This window comes from Erpetoichthys calabaricus, chromosome 5 (assembly GCF_900747795.2).
Source record: "Erpetoichthys calabaricus chromosome 5, fErpCal1.3, whole genome shotgun sequence".
Classification (NCBI taxonomy): domain Eukaryota; kingdom Metazoa; phylum Chordata; class Cladistia; order Polypteriformes; family Polypteridae; genus Erpetoichthys; species Erpetoichthys calabaricus.
Window position 1 is genome coordinate 19,644,534 of NC_041398.2, and position 25,547 is coordinate 19,670,080.

General features: G+C 44.6%; 1 protein-coding gene across 1 annotated transcript in view; it reads left to right on the forward strand.

Annotated features, from left to right (window-relative positions):
• The first annotated feature begins 6,484 nt into the window (after positions 1-6,484).
• The window catches only part of LOC114641683 (gastrula zinc finger protein XlCGF26.1-like), a 35,284-nt gene continuing 16,221 nt past the window's right edge, over positions 6,485-25,547 (forward strand). The window contains exon 1 of the mRNA XM_051927471.1: positions 6,485-6,777. The gene's annotated coding sequence lies outside the window, so the exon portion shown is untranslated. The remainder of the gene's footprint in view (positions 6,778-25,547) is intronic.

Consider the following 25,547-nt stretch of genomic DNA (forward strand, 5'->3'; position numbering starts at 1 on the left):
TGCATGGTGACTGTTTGATTGACGTGCAATGAGACTTGCAGTGTGTGCTTCTTCAAAAGCGCATAAATTAAATTACAAATAATAATAATTAAAAGAAGTGCATCAATTGCATATGTGACAGCTCATCTTTACACACAAAGCATGTCGGACCGTTTGATTGATGTGCAGTAAGACTTGAGGTGTGTGCTTCTTCAAACTGCATAAAGCGTACAGTTGAGAAGGTCCTTGAGAAGTTCAGAGAACGCTCGTGATACGGAATATGACAACCTTGAGTCACAGTTTTGACTCCGCTAGGAAGGACGCACTTCCTGAAGGACTCGAAGCTAGGCTTGATTTGTAATACTTCTTTGCATATCCCTGAAATGTCACGGTGTGCCCTTTAACAATTCACGTGTCACGGGATTAATGACCATACAGTGTCTGTCTGCCGCACCTTCTGTCGGTGTTGTTTTTCTGAGCAGCGCTCTTCCAGTAAAGTACCTGCTCAAACGTTTACGTGTGGACCCTGGACCACCAAAATCAAATGTCACTGAATCACACCACGTGAAAAGTCACGGGGGACCACTCTTTGATCGAATGTCACTGAATCACGCCGCTGGTCACAGCTTCACGCGAGGGACCCCATCTCTTCCACTTGTGTTGCTAAGTCGGGGGAAAAGCAGTTTTAGCAAATATGGTATAATTCTCCCATCCTATATGGGAAGAACAGAGAATATTTTTCAATATTGAGATATTTTGAACACGTTTCAAATCATGCTTGCTTCACCCACAGGGAAGGCGGAAACGAATGTGATTACAAACAGGAAAAAAAAAATGGGAAGTGAGCACGATTACAATCAGAGTGCAGTGGGGGGGCTGTAAACAAGTCTCATGTGTTTGTGCCCGAGCGACGGCCCCCTGCATCCGAAACGTGGCAGAGAAACACTGGTTTAGGTGTGTGTGACCAGCTCTGAGGCCGCGTCCATGGGTGTTCCCTGCCCTGTACCGAGGGCTATCAGCAAAGCCATCAACTCCAGCACTGGAAGAAGCTGGCATGAAAATGTATGTTTGTATGTACTTAATTTATTCCAGATATGAAATGCAAGACAAAATCAGCAACAAGAAAAATCAATCAATCAGTAAACAAGAACACACTGTGGAGCAACTGCAACAGAAAAACTCCAGTCCATCGAACAAAATGCCAGGTCTCTCTGTGTCTGGTGGTAAACAGAAATTGCTTCAAAGACTGGCATGAAAAATCATTTTGAAAATGAAGATTTGGATGAGTACGTAACCATACATACATAGGTATGAATCATTTACTTGTTGCTTGAGAGTGATGTAATGTTTGTGTGCACATATATATTGTAACGAGAGAGGTATGGAGCACCTGCAGGTAAACCCCGTATAACGGAAAGGATGAAAAAGGGGGGAAAAAAAAAAACAGGCGTTTTTAGTGACAGGAGTAGCAAAATGACTGACCAAGATAGCGCAACTTCAGGTTAACTACCGGCCAAGCATTAAGAGGAAGGACCAGGGGCCTCAGGTATAAACGGTGCGTACGCACAGAAATGTTGCGTACGGACGTTTCCACGCTCAAATCGCGATGTACAAAACCTAAACTTGCCGTAAAGCCTCGCACATTTCCACGGTAACTCATACCTTGGCGTACGCAATTTCTCTGCTCGGTTTTGCAGACTGGCGGCACCCAGCGTCAAAGCAGTGCTACTGTTCCTGTGTGGTCACCCTTTCTTTCTTAGACCCACATTCCTGATGCGGCTTCATAAATACACTGAAATTAACTGCATATTGTTTATTAGTGTAACGCATCTGATTGTAATTAACCTGCAGCAATATAATGGTCCAGGGAATAGCCATAGTATTCCAAATACCAGAACTGCTTTAGCGTTTTTACGCTCACTGCATCTTCTTTTCTCAGCTGCTCCCGTTAAGGGTTGCCACAGCAGATCATCTTTTTCCATATTACTCTCACAGCACCACTCGGAGTATTTATATCACTGTATCTGAGTGGGGAATCACAGCAGCAGCTGATCGTAAAGAGAATTATCGGTATACAGTTTCAAGTACACACTACCTCAACCTCGGCAAAATGCGTCAAAGCCATTCCTGTACGGACCTCGCGTTTCAGATACAGTTTCATCCCAAGAACTATAAACGCACTCAATCAGTCCATCAAGTGCTCCTTGTAGAACTGTTTACTTATAAGTACAATCACCTCACTGTAAACTTACACTACAGTTATAATATTGCACAACCTGTGCCACTTTATGAAGTGCGTATTTACATATGATGACGATATCATTTTTAAGATGAAATGCAGAAAAATATGTTGCTTATAGTATACAGATAAAACTTTAACTTCATTTAAATAATCTGTATTGTTAATAATTAAACATGTGAGGACAAGATGCTGCAGCGCTAGCTAGTTCAGGGATTGTTCCTGCATTGCATTGTACTATTGCTGGTGCTGACGCGACACTGGAAGGATAGACGGATAGAATAATTAAACATGTACTACGAAGATATTTCAATGTTGCTTAAAAGTTTTGAAGAATCAGCTTTCTAAGCTTACAGATGGCTTAACGTCTATTACAGAGCTGATTGTGTGGTGATTGGGTATTTGGAGAAAGAAAAGTAAGGACAGGAATTGGAGGTTAGTACGTTTGAAAGAGACAGTACTGCTGTGATAAAGTATTTCATTGAATGTCGCACATGGCGCAGCAAGCCTCTTGCGTGAGACATGAATAATCACTGCGCCACCGTGTTCCCATGTTTAATAACATGCTTTCATTCATATCATCATGAAAATGATATCACGTATACATCTCAGTATTTTAATTATTCAGAGAGCTGTAATATCACGAATGTAATGGATTCTGTGTCCTGTTGGTGGAAGCAAGTAGTTTAGGAAGCAGGTAGTGATTCACACACATGGAGCACATAGAAGATCAATCACAGAACAAAGCATTTAACGTCCTACTTTAGTTACAATGGGATTTGAGAAACTAGTAAATTAAACGATTTTAAGATGAAGTTTATGATGTTCTACTTTAATGGCAAAATAAACTATGTGATTAAAGTGGAAAATTAGAGATTAAAGTTGACATTTCGTGCTTTTTTTCCCACTGTGTGCCTATTTTTTTTCTCTGTATCCTAATAAGCTTTCATATGACACTCAGACGGTGGGCTACGACTTGCCTTTTCACGGCGACTTTGATATGTGATTTCTTTTTTATTTCGGGCACTGTGCGACTTTGTGAACTTGAGCCTTCGAGTTTCTCCGACACTCTGTCACTCGATCAGCTTTCTTTTGTTGATTATACCACTGTTTAAACCAACAAATAGTATGTTTTTCCTTTGCCTCCACTTGGTATTCGCTGAAATTCTTATATTTCCCCCCGTGCTTTTCCCATTGTCTTTTCACAGAAGGCTATTTATATTGATTTGCATATTCAAACAGGCGTAATTCTGGGCGGAGTTGGGGCGGGACAGAAGGCGCGTGCACGTGCGTTACTTTTCACGCTGATCAGGATTTATGTAGTGGAAGAACATGAAATATTTGCGTACGCACAGATTCTTGCATCTGGATTTTTCTGTGCGTACGCACATTCCCGCTTTGTGCTTACGCCATGTTATAGTGTGAGTTCTACGCACAGCGTTATGCATGAGGCCCCAGGGCACCAGACACCGGAAGTGGGCGGGTTGTCAATCAACCGGTCTGTAGTTGGGGGGGAAGAGAAGAGGTGTCAGTAAATAGTGCCATCTTGTGGATCATTGACAAATTACAACCACCAGAGCATTAAAGCTGTCCCCAAGGTGCACGTAGCAGGGGTGGCTAACTCCGACCCTGGAGAACCGCAGTGGCTGCTGGTTTTTGTTCCAACCCAGTTGTTTAATTAGAAGCCAATCCTCCCAAATAACAGATCTTATTTAATGTCATGGCTTTTCTGTGTTTAACTCTACTATGTACGCTCATTCTTAAACTACAGATTGTTTTTTCCTTTGTAATGACACAGAGATCATTCAAGTGGTATGAAGCCTAAAATGGATGAGTAATTTTCAGCTCTTTACTTTCTCTTCAGTTTCCTTCTGAGTACTGAATTAAACCAAACAGTGCGTCACATAGGTGTAAACGGGGACAAGCAAGAACTGCTGTATGGCACCTTTGTCATTTGCATCTTATTTTTAAATATATAAAATCCAACATCTCTCTGTTTGTATGTTTGTCCGCTTTTCATGAGAGAACTACTTAATGGATTTAAATTGTTTTGGTTTTTTTTCTATCATTTGCTTGACCATCCATCCATTATCCAACCCGCTATATGCTAACACAGGGTTACGGGGGTCTGCTGGAGCCAATCCCAGTGAACACAGGGTGCAAGGCAGGAACAAATCCCGGGCAGGGTGCCAGCCTACCATAGGACACACACACTAGGAACAATTTAGGATCACCAATGCACCCAACCTGCATGTCTTTGGACTGTGGGAGGAAACCCATGCACACACAGGGAGAACATGCAAACTCCATGCAGGGAGGACCCAGGAAGCGAACCCGGGTCTCCTTACTGTGAGACAGCATCGCTACCACTGTGCTGCCCTGCTTGAACATTCCTGTTGATTTTGCGACTTTTCTCATCGCGCTAAGAATCATAGTTTGCTTGCAGGAGCGATATATTCACGTTAAGCCGAGACAGAGGCTGTGGGCCATAGTGAGGGGGAAGAGTGACGTCAGTAGTAGAGAGCTGGGCAGGGCCCTTCTCACTCTCCTGTTTCATGACTATGTGGGCGGCCACGGGAGACGGCTAGTTTCTAATAATTGACAGTTAAAACAATGAATACCAATATCCATCCATCCATTATCCAACCCACTATATCCTAACTACAGGGTCACGGGGGTCTGCTGGAGCCAATCCCAGCCAACACAGGGCGCATGGCAGGAAACAAACCCCGGGCAGGGCGCCAGCATGAATAGCAATATTTATGACTAAAATAAGCAATTAATGGTTCAAAATCTTAACGAGTGAGACAACGGCGGAGTGGTGGCTCTGAGGCTAGAGATCTGCACTGGCAATCAGAAGGTTGCCGGTTCGAATCCCGTAAATGCCAATAGGGATCTCTGCTCTGTTGGGCCGTTGAGCAAGGCCCTTAACCTGCAATTGCTTAGCGTTTTGAATAGTGAGAAAAGCGCTATATAAATGCAAAAATAATTAACTAAAATTAAGTAGAAAAATGTCACTTGAGCACTAAGTGCTTCATCAGCAATGAATGATTTCTCTTGAAGCACCTGGATTGGAACAAACACCTGCAGCAACTGTGTCCCTCCAGGACCACCAACATTGCTCAGCCCTGATTTAAAGGGTTCTTAGTCTTAAATAGCAACGAAATTAAATAACAAATAAATAATTGTATTTATTTAAATTGAAATGTAATTTAGTCTTTATTTTAATTTAAATAAATGAAAAATCATTTACTTAATTAAATTTAATTCATTTAAATAAATAAATTAGCAAAAAGTAGTCAGAAATTAAGAAAATAGTATGAAAACTTGTAGCCACTGTGGCTCTCCAGGATCGGAGTTGGCCACCCCTGACGTATAAAGTCACATGCGTGCACATAGGAGACAGCTTAAGGGCTCTAGTGATTGTGATTCACCGCCTCTCCAGAGTTTGGCGCTGTGTCCTCATGCCTCTGCAGAATGGAAGATTGACTGCTGTAACACCTCTTCCAAAGTCCATCCACCTAAACCCACCTATACCTGGCTGGAGAACCTAAGACTAGAAGATCTTCCACTTTGAAACAGTTCAATTGGGGACTTCTTTCTGGAAAGATGTGTCCACAGTTATTGTGTGTTTCTTTTTTGTTTAATTCAGTTCAATTATTATCATCTGTTCTCTTATAATACATACAGTGTACATCCACCTTAACCCCGACACAGACAGGCAGGACACAAATTGTACATGTTTTATTTACAAAAAGTCCAGCACCAATCTGTAACACAGTCCCTTCTCCCAGCTGGTCCTTCCACCTCCAAACCTCCACACGAGTTTAGTCCACTTCCTCCCGACTCAGGCTATTGTGTGATGGTGACTGGCTCGCTTTATAGGGCACCCGGAAGGAGTCCAGGTGCCCAACGAGCTTCTTCCGGCAGCACTTCCAGGTGTGTGTTGCCAAATGATTATATGCACTATGCCAGTTCTTCACAATTATTAAATTCCATCCATCCATCCATTTTCCAACCCGCTGAATCCAAACACAGGGTCACGGGGGTCTGCTGGAGCCAACACAGGGCACAAGGCAGGAACCAATCCCGGGCAGGGTGCCAACCCACCGCAGGACCAATTATTAAATTGCATTGCATTATTCAAAATATTTTTTTTTTATTTATTTGAAAAAATAACACTGCATACAATCAAGTCAAACTTATACAATAAATAACTTCAAAGTCAAACTAAAAAAAACGTTAAAAAAGAAAGCAGGAAAAAAGACAAAACCGAACGAAAGTGAACTCCACTCCCCCGAAGCGTAGAAAAAATGTATAAAGAATCCTCCCTCCACCCAGTAGATGGCAGTGTTTACTCGATTCGTACTCTTTGGCTAACGAATGTTCTTCGAATCGCTCTGTGATGGCTCGTTTTGTTTCTCTTTGTTTAATTTCGCCGGCGGGCTGCTCAGACTGCGATAAGAGGCTAGAGTGTGCAGTTAGGGGTTAAAAGCAAACAAAAGAAGAAAAATAAAAGAAAAAGAGCGACGAGAAGAGAAAGGAGAGGAACAGTGCCGGTAAGCAACATGAGCATCGAGCCGGGGAAGGAATTCTGGGTGAGAGAGGAAAAGGACGGGAAGTAGGACGTGGGTAGAAATGTCGTGGAGACTGAAAAACAATGACAAAAACATTTGCGGTGAATTCGGACAAAAGGGATTTAAAAAGGAAGAAAGAAAAAATAAAGTGAAAAAGAGAATGAGAGAGCCGCCGCAGGAGTCTGCGCAAATCCATCAATTTTAGGTATGAACGCCCCCGCCCACTTCCCCGTTCATGCTGGCCGAGTCCCCAGGCTGCCCAGTGTGAGCCGCTCGTTCGTTCCGCTAGTGCTCGTCTTTCCGGCTGAGTTAGTGTGCAAAGAAACTCACAAAAAACGAGACTCAAAATGTCAGGAAAGCATTTTGTCAAACAGCGTTTGCAATATGAAGGAAATGGCCAGGTTAGCGCACGGTCTTAAACCGAGGGGGCCTTAGAGAGTTGATGGGCACGTTAAAAGTAATGTTAACAACTGTATAAATCGTAGCGGTTTCATATAAAGGAATACAACAAAAACGTGTTGAATTTGCAGTCTGACTCGGTGGATCTCAAAGTGGCGGCGCCAGCAGCGACTCGACTGTTAAAGGGGATGGAGTGGCGGCTGTGACGTAGAATCCTTCCTAAGGTCACGTGGGGCCTTCCAATTCTTGCAGGTAGGGTACGCATGGAAATAAAAATAAACCGAAGTTGCACGTCGAGTGTATTAAACAATAAATATATACAAAAGTTCATGTAACAGAAATAAAAACAGGTTTTGTTAAAGTTCCTTCCACACTATGTATTCGCCCATTAATTATGAGCACTAGACAGATGCGCTGCCGATTTGCCGAGTATCGCTTCACGGTCCAAATCAGCGAACTGCATTCTTAAAAATAAAGGCGCCAGAGTGTTTCCTTGGAGCGATGTCACAGGACAACTATTTAGGTTCCAGAAAGATGTTTATTTATATCCGTAACAGGCTCCATGCAGTGACGTGCAAAAGTACTTGGTCCCTTTGAAAGTCCTCATTATTATCTGTGTGGTTATAAAGCGAAGTTCTTGTTTTACAGGGGACAGCATGTCTAAAGTAGATCGGCAGGTCAAAAAAAGTTTGGCTTTTTAGTAGTTGAAACAAACAGTAAATTGCGTCTTCATGTACTGTATGTGTCTTAAGGTGTGAAATTATTTGTTAACATATCTGAGCTTTTACAGCTGTGGGACACAGACAGGCGGACAACACACGTTTAATCATATTTTACAATATTTACAGTGCACACCACCCAGTACCCCGTACCAATCACCCTTAAAGACCAGGGGCCTCATGTATAAATGGTGCGTACGCACAGAAATGTTGCGTACGAACGTTTCCACGCTCAAATCGCGATGTATAAAACCTAAAGTTGGCGTAAAGCCACGCACATTCCACAGTACCTCATACTTTGGCGTACGCAATTTCTCCGCTCGGTTTTGCAGACTGGCGGCACCCAGCGTCAAAGCAGTGCTACTGTTCCTGTGTGGTCACCCTTTCTTTCTTAGACCCACATTCCTGACGCGGCTTTATAAATACACTGAAATTAACTGCATATTGTTTATTAGTGTAATGCATCTGATTGTAATTAACCTGCAGCAATATAATGGTCCAGGGAATAGCCATAGTACAGTAATCCCTCCACCATCACGGGGGTTGCGTTCCAGAGCCACCCGCAAAATAAGAAAATCCGTGAAGTAGAAACCATATGTTTATATGGTTATTTTTATATATTTTAAGTCCTTATAAACTCTCCCACATGGTTTATAAATATTCCCCATACAGTTATACAGCATAAACCCTTTATATTCTTAGTTATTAGGTAAGATTCATTGAAATTATGTATGTAAACACAGTTTATATACTACTCACAAACATATGTATAGTATATCATTGAGGAGTTTTATTTAATACGTAATACAGTTTTAAACATATTGTAATTGAGTAGGTAATATAAAAATACATGAAAAATCTATAACATGTAAATGCTGTACATAAAACCAAAATGTTATTTTAAAGATACTGTAGAGCGTCTCCGATATCACATTTGTTACAGCCATTACGACAGACAGGCCACCGGAAATAAATACAATAATGCAAGGAAAAAATTGTTTAAAATGTGTGCACAGTTACAATAAACGTACATACATGTAGTAAGTACATAGAAAAATAGATTTGGGTACTCACCAACTTGTCAGATAACGATGACATTTACTGCACTGTCACAGCTGTTCTAAAGGAGCCTCTTCAGGTGACTGTGTAGCGCCGCCATCGTATTCTTCCAATGAAGGCGTACTAGGCAGTGTCTTGCGTATAAGGAACATCGTGATGGGCAGTTGCTGGCGCTGCTTTTTCATTTGTGTAAAGAGGTTCCTATACACTTCCGTCAAGAGCATTGTTAAATTGCAAAGAACGAATCATTTGCAGGTCCCATTCTTCAACTGATGTCTGGAGATCTTTTGCCATTTGTAGAATGGTTGCGAGACGCTCGAGAGTTAGCACAGCACCCAGGAGCTTAACCGCGTGCTCTGATTGGGTAGCTTCTCAGCCATCCGCCAATAGCGTCCCTTGTTTGAATTCAAATGGGCAAATCAACTGAGGAAGCACACGTACTGTAGACCGCAGACATCCACGAAGCAGTGAAAAATCCACGATATATATGCACATATGCTTACATTTAAAAGCTGCGAAAGACGAAGCGTGATATAGTGAGGGATCACTGTATTCCAAATACCATAACTGCTTTAGTGTTGTTACGCTCACTTCATCTTCTTCTTCATTCAGCTGCTCCCGTTAAGGGTTGCCACAGCAGATCATCTTTTTCCATATTACTCTCACTGCACCACTCGGAGTATTTATATCACTGTATCTGAGTGGGGAATCACAGCAGCAGCTGATCGGAAAGAGAATTATCGGTATACAGTTTCAAGCACACACTACCTCAGCCACGGCAAAATGCGTCAAAGCTATTCCTGTACGGACCTTGCGTTTCAGATACAGTTTCATCCCAAGAACTCTAAACGCACTCAATCAGTCCATCAAGTGCTCCTTGTAGAACTGTTTGTACTTATAAGTACAATCACCTTACTGTAAACTTACACTACAGTTATAATATTGCACAACCTGAGCCACTTTATAAAGAGCGTATGATTACGATATAATTTTTAAGATGAAGTGCAGCAAAATATGTTGCTTATAGTATACAGATAAAACTTTAACTTCATTTAAATAATCTGTATTGTTAATAATTAAACATGTGAGGACACGGTCCCGCAGCGTATAGCTGGTTCACGGATAGCTCCTGCCTTGCGCTGTATTATTGCTGGTGCTGACGCGACACTGGAAGGATAGACGGATAGAATAATTAAACATGTACTACAAAGATATTTCAATGTTCCTTAAAAGTTTTGAAGAATCGGCGTTCTAAGCTTACAGATGGCTTCACGTCTATTACAGAGCTGATTGTGTGGCGATTGGGTATTTGGAGAAAGAAAAGTAAGGACAGGAATTGGAGGTTAGTACGTTTGAGAGAGACAGTGCTGCTGCAATAAATTATCTCATCGAAGGTCACACATGGCACAGCAAGCCTCTTGTGTGAGACATGAACAATCACTGCGCCACCGTGTTCCCATGTTTAATAACATGCTTTCATTCCTATCATCATGAAATTATATCACGTATACATCTCAGTATTTTAATTATTCCGAGAGCTGTAATATCTCGAATGTAATGGATTCTGTGTCCTGTCGGAGAAAGAGAAACCACGGAAGCTCGTAGTGATTCACACACACAGAGCACATAGAAGATCAAATACAGAACAAAGCATTTAACGTGCTACTTGAGAAACTAGTAAATTAAACGATTTTAAGATGAAGTTTATGATCTTCTTCTTTAATGACAAAATAAACTATGTGATTAAAGTGGAAATTTCGAGATTAAAGTTGACATTTCGTGCTTTTTTCCCCACTGTGTGCCTATTTGTTTTGTCTGTATCCTAATAAGCTTTCATATGACACTCAGACGGTGGGCTTAGACTTGCCTTTTCACGGCGACTTTGATATGTGATTTCTTTTTTATTTCGGGCACTGTGCGACTTTGTGAACTTGAGCTTTCGAGTTTCTCCGACACTCTGTCACTCGATCAACTTCCTTTTGTTGATTATATCACTGTTTAAACCAACAAATAGTACGTTTTTCCTTTGCCTCCACTTGGTATTCACTGAAATTCTTATATTTTCCCCCGTGCTTTTCCCAGAAGGCTATTTATATTGATTTGCATATTCAAAGAAGCGTAATTCTGGGCGGAGTTGGGGCGGGACAGAAGGCGCGTGCACGTGCGTTACTTTTCACGCTAATCAGGATTTATGTAGTGGAAGAACGTGAAAGTTTGCGTACGTACAGATTCCTGCATCTGGATTTTTCTGTCCGTACGCACATTCCCGCTTTTGTGCTTACGCCATGTTATAGTGTGAGTTCTACGCACAGAGTTATACATGAGGCCCCAGTCCTCCCAATAATGCCTTTCCCTCTCCTCTCCATCCTCTTCCACCTGACTCCAGCCATCGAATAGAGGAAGGTGGCCCCTTTTATACCCACCCGGATGTGCTCCAGGTGCCTCCCGATTAGCTTCCGCCGGCACTCCCAAGTATGGCAGAAGTACCGGAAGCACTCCGGGTGTCCCTGGTCTTCGCAACCCCCTGCCCTTCTGGTTGTGGCGGAAGTGCTGAGGGCCAGGGCTCCTCAGGCATCGTTCACCCCCTGGCGGTAACCACTGGCCCCTATAGGGTTGAGCTTCTAGGCTCTGTCCCCAAAGCCACCAGGGCGGTCACCCCCTTGTAGTTTGGAAGAGGTGTAATTCCCTCCTCTGGACCTTCCAGGCATCCCGGCAGGATGCCACCCCCAGCCGCTTGCCACACAGATAATAATGTTTGGGTTGGTTTAAACAATTTTTTTCTGTTGTAATATTTCTTTCTTAATGATTATGTGAGTAAAGAAACATATGAATGGTAATTTCTCCGTACCTGCGAGTTTCTAGGGCATAATCTACTAGGCACCAGGTGGCAACTGATAAAATTTGAAATGAGTCTGCCCCTCCAGTCTGCAGTTAAGAGGGGGAGTTACTATGGCAGGAGTGATATCAACATCCTAAATGCCTCTTGCAGCTTCACTCGGATGACATTGCCTGCCTGACACTCAGTGCAGTGACACACAAAACGTAAAAATGAATGTAGTCTTACGATCACAGTAGGCGAGAGACACTCGAGCATTGATTTCTTCTCCTAGTCGGATGTCGGCTTTTATTCCAGCTATAATTTGTTGTTCTGACACATCCGATTATTTTTTCGTTGTGATTTCTCGTTTCTCTGCTGGTCCTGTTTTTGTTATTGTGTGTTATTGCTTTCTAGTCCATTTGCAACTTCTTGTTATGGTGTTAAGGAAATGTGTCTGTGCTGCAGCTGGCGTCATGAAGTTTCTAGAGTAGTGGTTCCCAAACTCGGTCCTGGGGTGGGAGCTGCCCGCCCTGTGGCTGCAGGTTTTTGTTCCACTCAACTTCTGTTTTTCTTTAGCGTTCTTTCTCAGTTTCTGTGTTTTGGAGACAATGTAAAAAATTACAAACTGTTTGGTAGATTTTTATTACAATGTAATGAGCAGTGGGCGGCACGGTGGTGCAGTGGGTAGCGCTGCTGCCTCGCAGTTGGGAGACTTGGGGACCTGGGTTCGCTTCCTGGGTCCTCCCTGCGTGGAGCTTGCATGTTCTCCCCGTGTCTGCGTGGGTTTCCTCTGGGGGCTCCGGTTTCCTCCCACAGTCCAAAGACATGCAGGTTAGGTGGATTGGCGATTCTAAATTGGCCCTAGTGTGTGCTTGGTGTGTGGGTGTGTTTGTGTGTGTCCTGCGGTGGGTTGGCACCCTGCCCGGGATTGTTTCCTGCCTTGTGCCCCGTGTTGGCTGGGATTGGCTCCAGCAGACCCTCGTGACCTTGTGTTCGGATTCAGCGGGTTGGAAAATGGATGGATGTAATGAGCAGTTATATGGGGAATATGTAGTCTTTTTAAGTCATTAACAGTATTTTCAACCTAATTTTCATTCTGCTTTTCCAGTTTTGATTATTTACTAATTAGCGAGTCTGATGCTAGGGATCTGCACTGGCAATCGGAAGGTTGCAGGTTTGGATCCCGGAAATGGCAATAGGGACTCTGCTCTGTTGGGCCCTTAACCTGCAATTGCTGAGTGCTTTGAGTAGTGAGAAAAGCACTCTATAAATGCAAAGCCTTTTCAGCAGCTCCGTGTATGACTGTATGTGTATTTTTCTACTTTTATTTTTCTATTTTTATTTATTGATCACTCCTACCACTTTATTTTATGTGGATTTGTGAATTTCCCCTTGGGATCTATCTATCTATCTATCTATCTATCTATCTATCTATCTATCTATCTATCTATCTATCTATCTATCTATCTATCTATCTATCTATCTATCTATCTATCTATCTATCTATCTATCTAAATGAAGGCAGCAAACTGCACAAGAAAAGGGGTGGGGGGGAGGGGGAGTTAAGCATTTATAGCTTTAGAAAAAAAAAATTTTCTAAATGTATTGTAAATGTAAATATCTTACTGTTGTGTTTTTCTGAATGCAGAATAAGGCCAGGCTTATACTTAATGCGACGTGACGCAATGCTACGCAATCATTGTACTGTTTATACTGGCACTCGTACTTTACGTAAATCTGGAAGAATCCACCAGGTGGCAGTGCAAGATATTATCGCGGTGAGAACAGCTTTGGCTTCGCCGTGTTGTGAATTGCCTGGAACAGCCATAGACGTATACAGACAGATGCCGCATGCGCTGTGTTGCTCAGTGGACACGATACGTCACCGCGTCCGCCATATTGCGAGTGGCAAAAGCGCCATTTGAACTAATACAGGTAGACATGGAAACCGGGTTTTCTGATGAAAAAACAATAACGTTTAAAACAGTATCGTTTACAAACAACAGATTTTGGTGAATCGTTTAAATGCAATTATTTATATCCATTTATACACTAATAATGACAATTACTGAGATGAAAACTTGACCAATGTCTGAAAGTCAAAATAGTGAGACTGCAACTGGCAGTCTGGTCTTTCTTTTAACAGTGAAATGATACACTCAGTGACAAAAATAAACAATTTTATTTTATACAAATTGGCCTAATAATTTCTGAAAACATTTCACTCATTCCTGTCTCATTCTCTCTCTCTCTCACACACACACACACACACACACACACACAGACACAATGTGGTTACTTAAATCTATACAGGATAGGATCTAAAATCCATGACACAGAACTGTCTTACATAGCTTTTTCTGTGTGTTGCCACTCTGTAATTTGAAAGTATTCAGTCTGGCAATATGGCGCAGCCTTAGTTTGTGGAAGACAGACACAATTAAAGACATGAGCATCAAATGATGGTTGTCAATTTCAAACTGTGTTTCCTCAATGTGCACCTGGGGAAAATCACATCATCTGAACCAATCTCAGCCCGAACAAACTGATTGATCAAAGATCCACTGACAGCTTGTCCTAATGTCGACTGTCAGATAACACGCTCAGCTACTTTGACCACCTTGACTGGACCCTCAGAAGGAATCATCAAACCTCTTTTGTGTTTAAATGTGAGCGAGTGATGATGCCGGTACAGCATCTGTTACCAAACTAGCACGGCACACATCACAGGACAGCTTTCTCAAAATCTGTCAAACTACAAACCCTGAGATGTAAACAAGGGCATTTTCTACAAGGCCACCAAAGCGGGTTGGTAATTAGCGATGGTCACAAACAATTGCAGGGATATTTGCAAAAGGGGATGGAAGCTGTTCTTCTGCTACTGCTGGTGTAGAGGACATCTCAACATGAGACAGGGAGACAGTCTCATCCTGTGCTGCCATGTTTCCAGATGTGCTTGGAGAGGCACCCCACCGAACCATGAGACGACGGAAAATGGCCTGGAACTGACCAGCTGAAGGTTTGTTATTCCAGCCCACAAAAACACACATGGCAGCACTTTTACTGATCTTTACTCTTTTTCATTTGAATTTCTTGAGAAAGGGCATAAAAACTGCACTGCTAGTAACAGTTTGGCTTCATAAATTGTACAAAGTGATAGGTTTACACGCTTGTCTCTCTGTCCCCACAAAGTCGATCAGTCACAGCTGTCAGTCTGAGGATATATTATAAAGACAATGCAATTACCAGGGTGGTGCAGTGGGTAGCGCTGCTGCCTCACAGTAAGGACACCTGGGTTCGCTACCCGGGTCCTCCCTGTGTGGAGTTTGCATGTTCTCCCCGTGTCTGTGTGGGTTTCCTCCTGGTACTCCGGTTTCCTCCCACAGTCCAAAGACATGCAGGTGAGGTGCATTGGCGATTCTAAATTGTCCCCAGTGTGTGTGTCCTTCGGTGGGCTGGCGACCTGCCCGGGGTTTGTTTCCTGCCTTGCGCCCTGTGTTGGCTGGGATTGGCTCCAGCAGAACCCCATGACCCTGTAGTTAGGATATAGCGGGTTGGATAATGGATGGATGCAATTACCATGGTAACACTGTAACGGCCGACCCCTTTTACCCAGCCGGCAGCTACACCTCCAAGACCAGTGGCCTGGATAATTTACTGAGAAATAATCTACTATCAAGCCGTACTTCTTACCATTTGAACTTTTCCCCACAATCGACGGTGAAAAATATGAGCACACAAACAGGATGTAAAATTAAACAGATTATATGTATTAAGTAAAACAAGACGACATGCAAAAAATAGAAACATATATAAATACAAATATCCCTCCACCCCAGCAATAACAAAACACCACCAAATATATATAAATATATACAACAAAAACCCTCCCTTGTCCCTGTAACAAATAAACACACAACACGAAAACAACAATGAATGATAAACTGAAAATGAATGAGAATGTGAGTCCGGCAATAATGAAACTGTCCTGAAAGCGGATGACTGAATTAGTGATATTGAGTGGTTTGAATCTCCCCGGAAAAAATGGAACAGCCTCACCGTGAATCCTCGTGTGTATGGTGGATGATTAAGTCCTACCCCGGGGTATCTCGTGGTGAGGTCCGTGAAATAAATCCGGCAGATGGAAAAACAAACTGGATTGGCAAGCGCGATGTGGACAATAACTGGTACCGTTGGTTCGTGGCCGTGAATGAAAAATCTCCTTCTCTCCTCTCTCCTTTTTCCTTCTCCTCCTGATGGCTTATATAGTCCTGTGATGGCTGGGATTGAATGATTGTAAACAGGTGTTTTCCAGGTTGGCGGCTGTGGTCTCCTTCCATCATCCGTCCCCCTTTTTTCGGGGACGGCATTAACTGATGCACATAAACAGTAAATGGGACAATGAAACGAGACGCACGCAGTACTGACATTTAAACACTATGTGGCCCCGCTACATTCCCCCCCCCCCCCCAACCTTGGACAAGGGAGGGCCGAAGTACGGCTTGAGATTGGCCACATGGATTGTGTCTATCTTGGAGTCAGTGCCGATACCCCTTTGAAACTGGAAATTAACGGGACCTGTTTGAGAAATGATTTTGGCCGGACCTAACCATTTAGGCGCTAGCTTGGCGGAGAACCTTTTGCTGGCATCCGAGAGATGGTGAGCTCTAATCCAGACCAAGTCACCCGGCTGAAAGTGCGCTTCCTTACGCCGGGCATTATATAACTTGGCATGTCTGGATGTCGAACTCACCAACCTCTGTTGGATTCTCCGCCGTAATTCCTCAATTTTGAATACGTTATTGTAAGTGGTGGTTTCTGGATTAGGGGCTCTGGGAAGGAGTCGGTCAAGCGGGCCCTTTAGCTGTCTGCCCAGCGCAACCAAAGCAGGCGTCTCACCTGTGGCCTCATGCACAGCGGTGTTCAGGGCAAACCGGAGCTCGGGGAGCCATTTATCCCAGTCCTGATGGCGTTCACCCACATAGGAGGCGATCATGTTCTTCAGGGTCCGGTTCACTCGCTCTGTCATGTTAGCCTGGGGATGGTAAGCTGTTGTCAGGTTTTTCTTCACTCCCCAGGCTGTATAAAGTTCATCTAAGAGAGAGCTCGTGAACTGCGGACCCCGGTCTGAGATGATGTTCTTCGGCACCCCCCAGCGGGTGAAGATTTCGTTCTTCAGGGTGGAGCAGATCTTGTTAGTTTTTGCGTCCGTTAATGCAAACAGCTCCACCCACTTTGAAAAATAATCAACCACCACCATCAGGACGGTCTTCCTCGAGCTGGTAACAGGAAAAGGCCCCATCAGGTCGACTCCCAAAGTCTCCCCCGGTCCATCCGTGATTGTCGATTGCAGAAATCCTGCCGGTTTACCAGGTGGGTTTTTGAGCTGCTGGCAGGTGATGCACTTCTTCACGTGGTGGCAAACGTCTTTCCGGACAGACGGCCACCACGCAACCCCCAGGATCTTTAGTAAAGTCTTTGTCCTTCCAAGGTGACCACCTAAAGGACTGTCGTGATAGTAATTTAAAAAGTCGGGGATGAGCCCTTCCGGGACGACTAGTTGGTGTTGCAGACCCCCAAGGGAGGATGGAGTGGTCCTGTACAGAACCCCCTGGAGGTCCACGAAGTGTACCCGGTCGGTACGCTGCTGTTCCAGTCCCTCCCTGATGCTCTGGCAGAATGGACTGGTGGCTTGTGCTTGAGCCAGGTCTTCCAGGCTTCTTGGCAGAGGGAGGATCATTTTCTTTGCCTCTGCCAAACACACCATCCCCGGTGGCTCCGACACCCTGGACAGAGCATCAGGCACAATATTGCCACAGCCCTTCCGATAGGTCACCTTGAAAGTGAAGTTCTGGAGGCGTAACACCCACCTGGTTAGACGGGAGGAGGTCTTCGGGTGATTAAATACCCAGGTCAGAGCGTGATGGTCGGTGTACACTTCAAATTCAACCCCCTCCAGATAGTGTCTCCATTTTTCCACAGCCCACACGACAGCCAAACACTCTTTTTCGGCTGTCGAATAATTGAGCTCGGCGCCGTGCAAGGCTCGAGAGGCGTAAGCGATGACCTGTTCAGCCTGGTGGATTTTCTGAGTGAGCACGGCGCCAAGCCCCAGGTTGCTGGCATCTGTTTGTACCTGGAAAGTGAGCTGTGGATCTGGCTGGGCCAGAACGGGCGGCTCTTGAAGGTGGCTCTTTAGTTGCTCGACCGCGTCCTGGCACTCTGCTGTCCACTCCCACGGGACATCTTTTTTTCTTAGTTTGTTCAAGGGAGCCGCTATATCAGCCATCCGGGGAATGAACTTGTGATACCACCCCACTAACCCAAGGAAACGTTGCAAAGATTTCAAATCCGTGGGCGTGGGGTAGTCTCGGATGGCTAAGGTCTTCTCGGGGTCTACAGCGACCCCCTCAGATGAAAGAATGTGCCCGAGGAAGCGTATGTGGGGTTGAATGAAGGTACACTTCTTCGTGTTCAGCGTAAGGTGCGCTTGATGTAATCGCTGGAAGATGGTGTCCAGGTCCTGAAGATGTTGTTTAATAGAAGGGGAGTAAATAATGACGTCATCGATGTATACAAAGCAGATCTTGCCTATCAACCCCCTCAGGACTTGCTCCATGAGCCGCTGGAAGGTGGCCCCAGTATTTTTAAGCCCAAAAGGCATGACTGTGAACTGGAACAAGCCTTCAGGGGTGATGACTGCCGTCTTCTTCCTACTCCCCTCGTCCATCGGCACCTGCCAATAGCCACTGCGGAGGTCTAGTGTGCTGAAAACTGCAGCTCCATGCAGTGACTCCAGAATCTCATGAACCAGGGGCATGGGATATGCGTCCAGGCTCGTCTTCCCGTTAACCCCCCTGTAGTCCACGCAGAAACGATAGGTGTCATCCGTCTTGTTTACGAGGACCACAGGGGACGCCCAGGAGGAGGAAGATGGTTCGATTATTCCCTCGGCGAGCATTCGATCAAGGTGTTCTTTAATTATGCCCTTCTTTAGTGGAGAAACACGGTAGGCTCGGTGCCTTATTGGAACTTCGTCCGAGGTGTGGATCACGTGGGTAACTCCACGGGCGACTCCTAATTTCTCAGTCCACACCTCGGCCCACTTCTTCAGCACCGGCCTTACCTCTTCGGGCTGTTCCTCCACAGGGGCTGCCGCCGAGGTGCTTGCGTCACTCCTCACTGCTGCGTAGAAGCCAATGAATTCCGAGCCCAGATCTTCTTTGGATTTATGAATGAAGTCGCATACCCCTTCCCCTGGCACCGTATACCCCCTGGGACTGAGATGGATGGTCATCCTCATGGTGGTTAAAGAGTCCAGCCCAAGGAGTAACGGGACGGACAGGTGCCGGTCATCCAGGACATACGTATCCATCTCCCAGGTGGTGGAAAGTACACTGTACCTCAAGGGGACTTTGCCCAGGGCTCGGTGTTCACTCCCATCTGCCAATACAAATCGGACAGATGGGGCAGATGTTAAGTTGTCTGTCGGTCGGCTAATCTTCTTCCACATGCTTGAGCGGATTAAGGTGTGATGGCTCCCTGTATCCACCACCGCATCTACCTGCCACCCCCGCAGCTTCACTGGGACGATCAGGAGGGACGTACTCGCTTGCATGATGGCGAGATCGGCTTCCGACCGGCAAGGTTTGGCTTGCTGGGGTTTTAGGGGCTGGGTTTCTCGTGTACTGGCTTGTACCTTGTTCCAGTACATTTTTGAGTTTCCCCAGTCCCGTTCCACTTGTGAGCCCACCTTCACCAGGTCTTCCACCGACCCCACAACCCCCCTGAGACCCCCAGCTAACCGCGGGTTGCAGGCATTAAGAATGCGGCGGACCACCTCTTCTTCAGACATAGCCGTCCGCCACTTCAAACTCAAAGCCCGATATTCATAGGCGAAGTCCCGGATGGATTGCGAAGGCAGTTGCACCATGGATCGCAGCTTGTCCTCCAGTTCAGATTCATAGTCTTCCGGAAGAAAAGCCACGAGGAAAGATCGTCAAAAGGATCCCCAGTCTTTAATGTTCTTCTTGGCCGTCAGCCACCAGCTCCGCACCGGCCCCGAGAGGGATGCCCCTATCACCCCCATAAGCTCTTCTGGGGTTAAAGGGTTAACAGCCAGGTACGCCTCCCCTTCTTCCACAAAGTTGAGGACATCATCGATGTTATAAGGGGCCCCCAACTTGGGAAAGGAAAGGCGCACCCCCGGAACAGAGGGCCGATTGATGTATTCACCCCCCCCACAAGACCCGTACGGCGTTGAATGACGGGGTGACTGACGTAACGTCTGGAGACTCCTTCGGACCTCCCCCTGAAGAGTTTCTTGCCAGCGTTGATCCCGCCTCTGGAGGCACAACACGATTTCCCACCCCAGGAGTTGAACTTGCTCACTAAGATATTCTTTTACTTCCTCCTGGGAGCTGCTGATGCGAGCCCGCAAGGCATCTTCGCGCCCGAGCGCACTTTCAGCAACCTCGCGGACTTTCTCATCCAGCCGGGTTAGTTGTTGCACCAGATCTTCCCACGGAGGCGAGACATCCTCCAGGCATTCCTCCTCAGGTCCATGGTGATCTTCGAGGTACAGCGACTGCAACGAATCCACCACCTCCCGCACCGCTGAACACGCTCTGACCGTGACGTGCCGCGCCCCGGCTACTCCATCATCACACCGCGGCGAAGCAATGGTGTCGTCCTGCTCGGCACGCACTATAGACATGTTAAATGGGGAAAATGTTTAAAGGCAGACAGCGATAGATATTTATTAAGATTTCCTCAGAGAGGGCACCACTTTATGTAACGGCCGACCCCTTTTACCCAGCCGGCAGCTACACCTCCAAGACCAGTGGCCTGGATAATTAACTGAGAAATAATCTAACTATCAAGCCGTACTTCTTACCATTTGAACTTTTCCCCACAATCGACGGTGAACAATATAAGCACACAAACAGGATGTAAAATTAAACAGATTATATGTATTAAGTAAAACAAGACGACATGCAAAAAATAGAAACATATATAAATACAAATATCCCTCCACCCCAGCAATAACAAAACACCACCAAATATATATAAATATATACAACAAAAACCCTCCCTTGTCCCTGTAACAAATAAACACACAACACGAAAACAACAATGAATGATAAACTGGAAATGAATGAGAATGTGAGTCCGGCAATAATGAAACTGTCCTGAAAGCGGATGACTGAATTAGTGATAGAGTTGTTTGAATCTCCCCGGAAAAAATGGAACAGCCTCACCGTGAATCCTCGTGTGAATGGTGGATGATTAAGTCCTACCCCGGGGTCTTTCGTGGTGAGGTCCGTGAAATAAATCCGGCAGATGGAAAAACAAACTGGATTGGCAAGCGCGATGTGGACAATAACTGGTACCGTTGGTTTGTGGCCGTGAATGAAAAATCTCCTTCTCTCCTCTCTCCTTTTTCCTTCTCCTCCTGATGGCTTATATAGTCCTGTGACGGCTGGGATTGAATGATTGTAAACAGGTGTTTTCCAGGTTGGCGGCTGTGGTCTCCTTCCATCATCCGTCCCCCTTTTTTCGGGGACGGCATTAACTGATGCACATAAACAGTAAACGGGACAATGAAACGAGACGCACGCAGTACTGACATTTAAACACTATGTGGCCCCGCTACAACACAGCACATGAATGCATAGCTTTGCTACCTTAGCCTGGCGTAGCTAAAGTTAAGATTATAAAACAGGATTTTCTAATGGCCAAATATAACCAAAACATTTGTTCAGCTTTACCTACGAAATGTAATCCCTGTGATCTGGTTTGGAGCGTACAGCGGTTTGTACAATCCCAAGCAGCACATGCGTGAGGCATCTTTATCCATTACTTCACTCCACAGCAGTGCCACTCGCAATATGGTGGTGATGTTGACGTACGATTCTGCTGGTCATGCAGTGTCTACCTATATATGTCTATGGAACACCCATTATATTCTGATGACACCTTACCGCAATATATCTGAAAAGGCTGTTCAATGATTAAATCCATCAATCCAGGGATGTGTCTGTTCCAGCAAGCCTTGGGCACAAGACATCTGCCTGTTATATAGTGCCTTTCACATCTGTCTGTTATATAGTGCCTTGCACAATAAAATACAATTTATTTATGTAAAGGCCAAAATCACACAGGAAGTGCCACAATGGGCTTTAACAGGCCCTGCCTCTTGATAGCCCCCCAGCCTTGACTCTATAGGAAGATAAGAAAAAACTCCGAAAAAAACCCTTGTAGGGAATAAAAATGGAGGAAACCTTGGGAAAGGCAGTTCAAAAACAGACCCCCTTTCCAGGTAGGTTGGGCGTACAGTGGGTGTCAACAACAAGGGGGTCAGTACGATACAATACACAGAAGAGAAGTCTCTCAATCTGTTAGTTATATAGTGCCTTTCACATCAATCTCTGTTATATAGTGCCTTTCACGTATATCTCTGTGTTAGTTATATAGTGCATTTCACATCAATCTGTTATATAGTGCCTAATCTCTGTGTTAGTTATATAGTGCCTTTCACATCAATCTGTTATATAGTGCCTTTCACATGCATCTCTCTATCTTGGTTATATAGTGCCTTTCACATCAATCTGTTATATAGTGCCTTTCACATGCATCTCTCTATCTTAGTTATACAGTGCCTTTCACATCTGTCTGTTATATAGTGCATTTCACATCAATCTGTTATATAGTGCCTAATCTCTGTGTTAGTTATATAGTGCCTTTCACATCAATCTGTTATATAGTGCCTTTCACATGCATCTCTCTATCTTGGTTATATAGTGCCTTTCACATCAATCTGTTATATAGTGCCTTTCACATGCATCTCTCTATCTTAGTTATACAGTGCCTTTCACATCTGTCTGTTATATAGTGCCTTTCATGTATATCTCTGCGTTAGTTATATAGTGCCTTTCACATCAATCTGTTATATAGTGCCTTTCACATGCATCTCTCTATCTTGGTTATATAGTGCCTTTCACATCAATCTGTTATATAGTGCCTTTCACATGCATCTCTCTATCTTAGTTATACAGTGCCTTTCACATCTGTCTGTTATATAGTGCCTTTCACGTATATCTCTGCGTTAGTTATATAGTGCCTTTCACATCAATCTGTTATATAGTGCCTTTCATTTTTATCTGTCTATCAGTGCCTTACATTTAATTCCATCCGTCTGTCTATCTGTTATATAGTGCCTTTCCTATCTGTCTGTCTGTGACTTGTTGTGAAGCTCAGGTGGAATGGTGGCAGTGAGAGATCAACTGATAGAATAAGCGAGTGGGTCATGCTCAGCTAGTTGTATTTGTAAAATGCGGCTTTGTTTTAGGAGATGAGAATAAACCGTCTGAGAAGGTCTGGTTTGTGTGGCCAGATTGAGATGAGTTGGTTATAAAGTGGCGTCATGCTGTCCTTTTCTTTGAGTGTCTTCAGATCACGAGGCCTTGTGGAGCTTACGAAATGGAGAAGGTTCTGTTTAGGACTTGACGGTTTCAGTTTTTGGTTCATTTCTGATACTGCGGGTATTCTGTTTGTGTAATCTCTAGTTGCGTTTGTGCTGTATTATCAAATACAGTGGACCCTTGACTTACGAACTTAATTCGTTCGCGAGGGCTGGTTGTAACTCAAGTTGGTTGTAAGTCAAGACTATTTTTCCCATAAGGAATAATGGAAATACCCATAATGCGTTCCGAACCTCCCACTGCAACACTTACTTAACCTTTTCATAATAAAAAAGGGTTGTATAATGTGCAGAATTTACCAAAACACCAATAATTTTTCTAATGTACTAACCAAAAAGTTATAAAAAGTGCCTAGCCTACCAGAAACAACAATTTCATACTGTACTCACCATTTAATTTGACATTGGACATGTCACGAATGGACTTATTGCACAGGTGGCATCCTATCAGGGTACCAGGCTTGAATTCACTGAGCTTCTGAGAGCAATCCATTCTGTCACAAATGTTTGTACAAGTCCGCAGTCTGCATGCCAAGGGGCTCGAGTTTATTCAACTGTGGCCATGGAAGGGATTGGAACACCTGAATTCAATGATTTCCCCAATTCTTTTGGTAATATATTATCCGCTTACCACTTGTGAGACGCTAGAGGTCGCTGTTGCCTCTTTCAACCCAACAGACACACTGAACAACAGGGTAAACTCACCAAGAAGGTCTTTCATTTTCTTTCTTCTTGAAATAGTGCCCAAAAGCACCTCCGCCACCATACACAGGTGAAACAACAATAATCCACACAAATCTCTCCTCCACTCCTCCCAGCAAGCTCTGTCACACTACCTCCCACACTCCAGCTCGCTTGCTGGGTTCACAGCAGTCCTTCATATAGTCCTTGACCTGGAAGTGCTTCTGTTCTTCCTCCCACGTGACTTGCCAGCACTTCCAGGTCAGCTGGAGAACTCAGGTTTTTAATCCGGGCTTCTGTTGTCATAGTCCATTAGTACTTCTGGGCTAGGTGAGAATTTGTTCTCCCACCAATTTCCCACAGCATCCCCTGGTGGCACCCACGGTACCCAGCAGGGCTGTACTGCCAAACTCCAAGTCCCATAGTGCCCTGTGGGCATCCATGGGCACCACTCCAGTCCAGGGAAGCTGCCATCTATTGTCTTGGGGGAGGCAGTGTCTTTGATAAGCTGCCTTTCCCCCATCCTTCCAGTACTGGGGTGTCCCGGCTGGGATAAACTGCAGGCCGTCCCTTACACCCTATAATTATGATATGATGGCCACAATCGCAGTCACTGGCAAACTAATAACCCGCTGAATATTCGGATTACGTCAAGCCTCCTAATTAGCAGACTTCATTCCTTCCATTCTTATTTGGATAGCTTAACTGTGGTAAACCTGTAAAAATGACGTGCATGGTAAATTCACTTCTAGTAACATACAAATCATTTTACTCTTTTCAATTTTGTTTACTTGCATTTCTCTACATTCTTGTATATTTTTCCACTGAAGCTCTTTTTCTCAGTACATCTGGGTTCTTGGATGAATATGAATAGAAATCTTTACACAGCCTGCTACTGAAATTGAATCTTGGCATCATCCGCCCCTTAACTGAATCTCTTCTTCTTCTTCTTTCGGCTGCTCCCATTAGGGGTCGCCACAGTGGATCATCTTTTTCCATCTCTTTCTGTCCTCGTCATCTTGCTCTGTCACCCCCACCACCTGCATGTCCCCTCTCACCACACCCATAAACCTCCTCTTAGGCCTTCCTCTGTTCCTCGTCCCTGTCAGCTCTATCCTTAACATCCTTCTCCCAGTATACCCAGGATCTCTCCTCTTCACATGTCCAAACCAACGCAATCTCGCCTCTCTGACTTTGTCTCCCTACCGTCCAACCTGAGCTGACCCTCTAATGTCCTCATTTCTAATCCTGTCCATCCTCATCACACCCAATGCAAATCTTAACATCTTCAACTCTGTCACCTCCAGCTCTGTCACCTGCTTTCTGGTCAGTGCCACCATCTCCAGCCCATATAACATAGCTGGTCTCACTACCGTCCTGTAGACCTTCCCTTTCACTCTTGCTGATACCCGTCTCTCACAAATCACTCCTGACACTTTTCTCCACCCATTCCAACCTGACTGCACTGTCTTCTTCACTTCTCTTCCACAATCCCCATTACTTTGTACTGTTGATCCCAAGTATTTAAACTCCTCCACCTTCACCAACTCTACTCTCTTCATCCTCACCATTCCACTGACCTCCCTCTCATTCA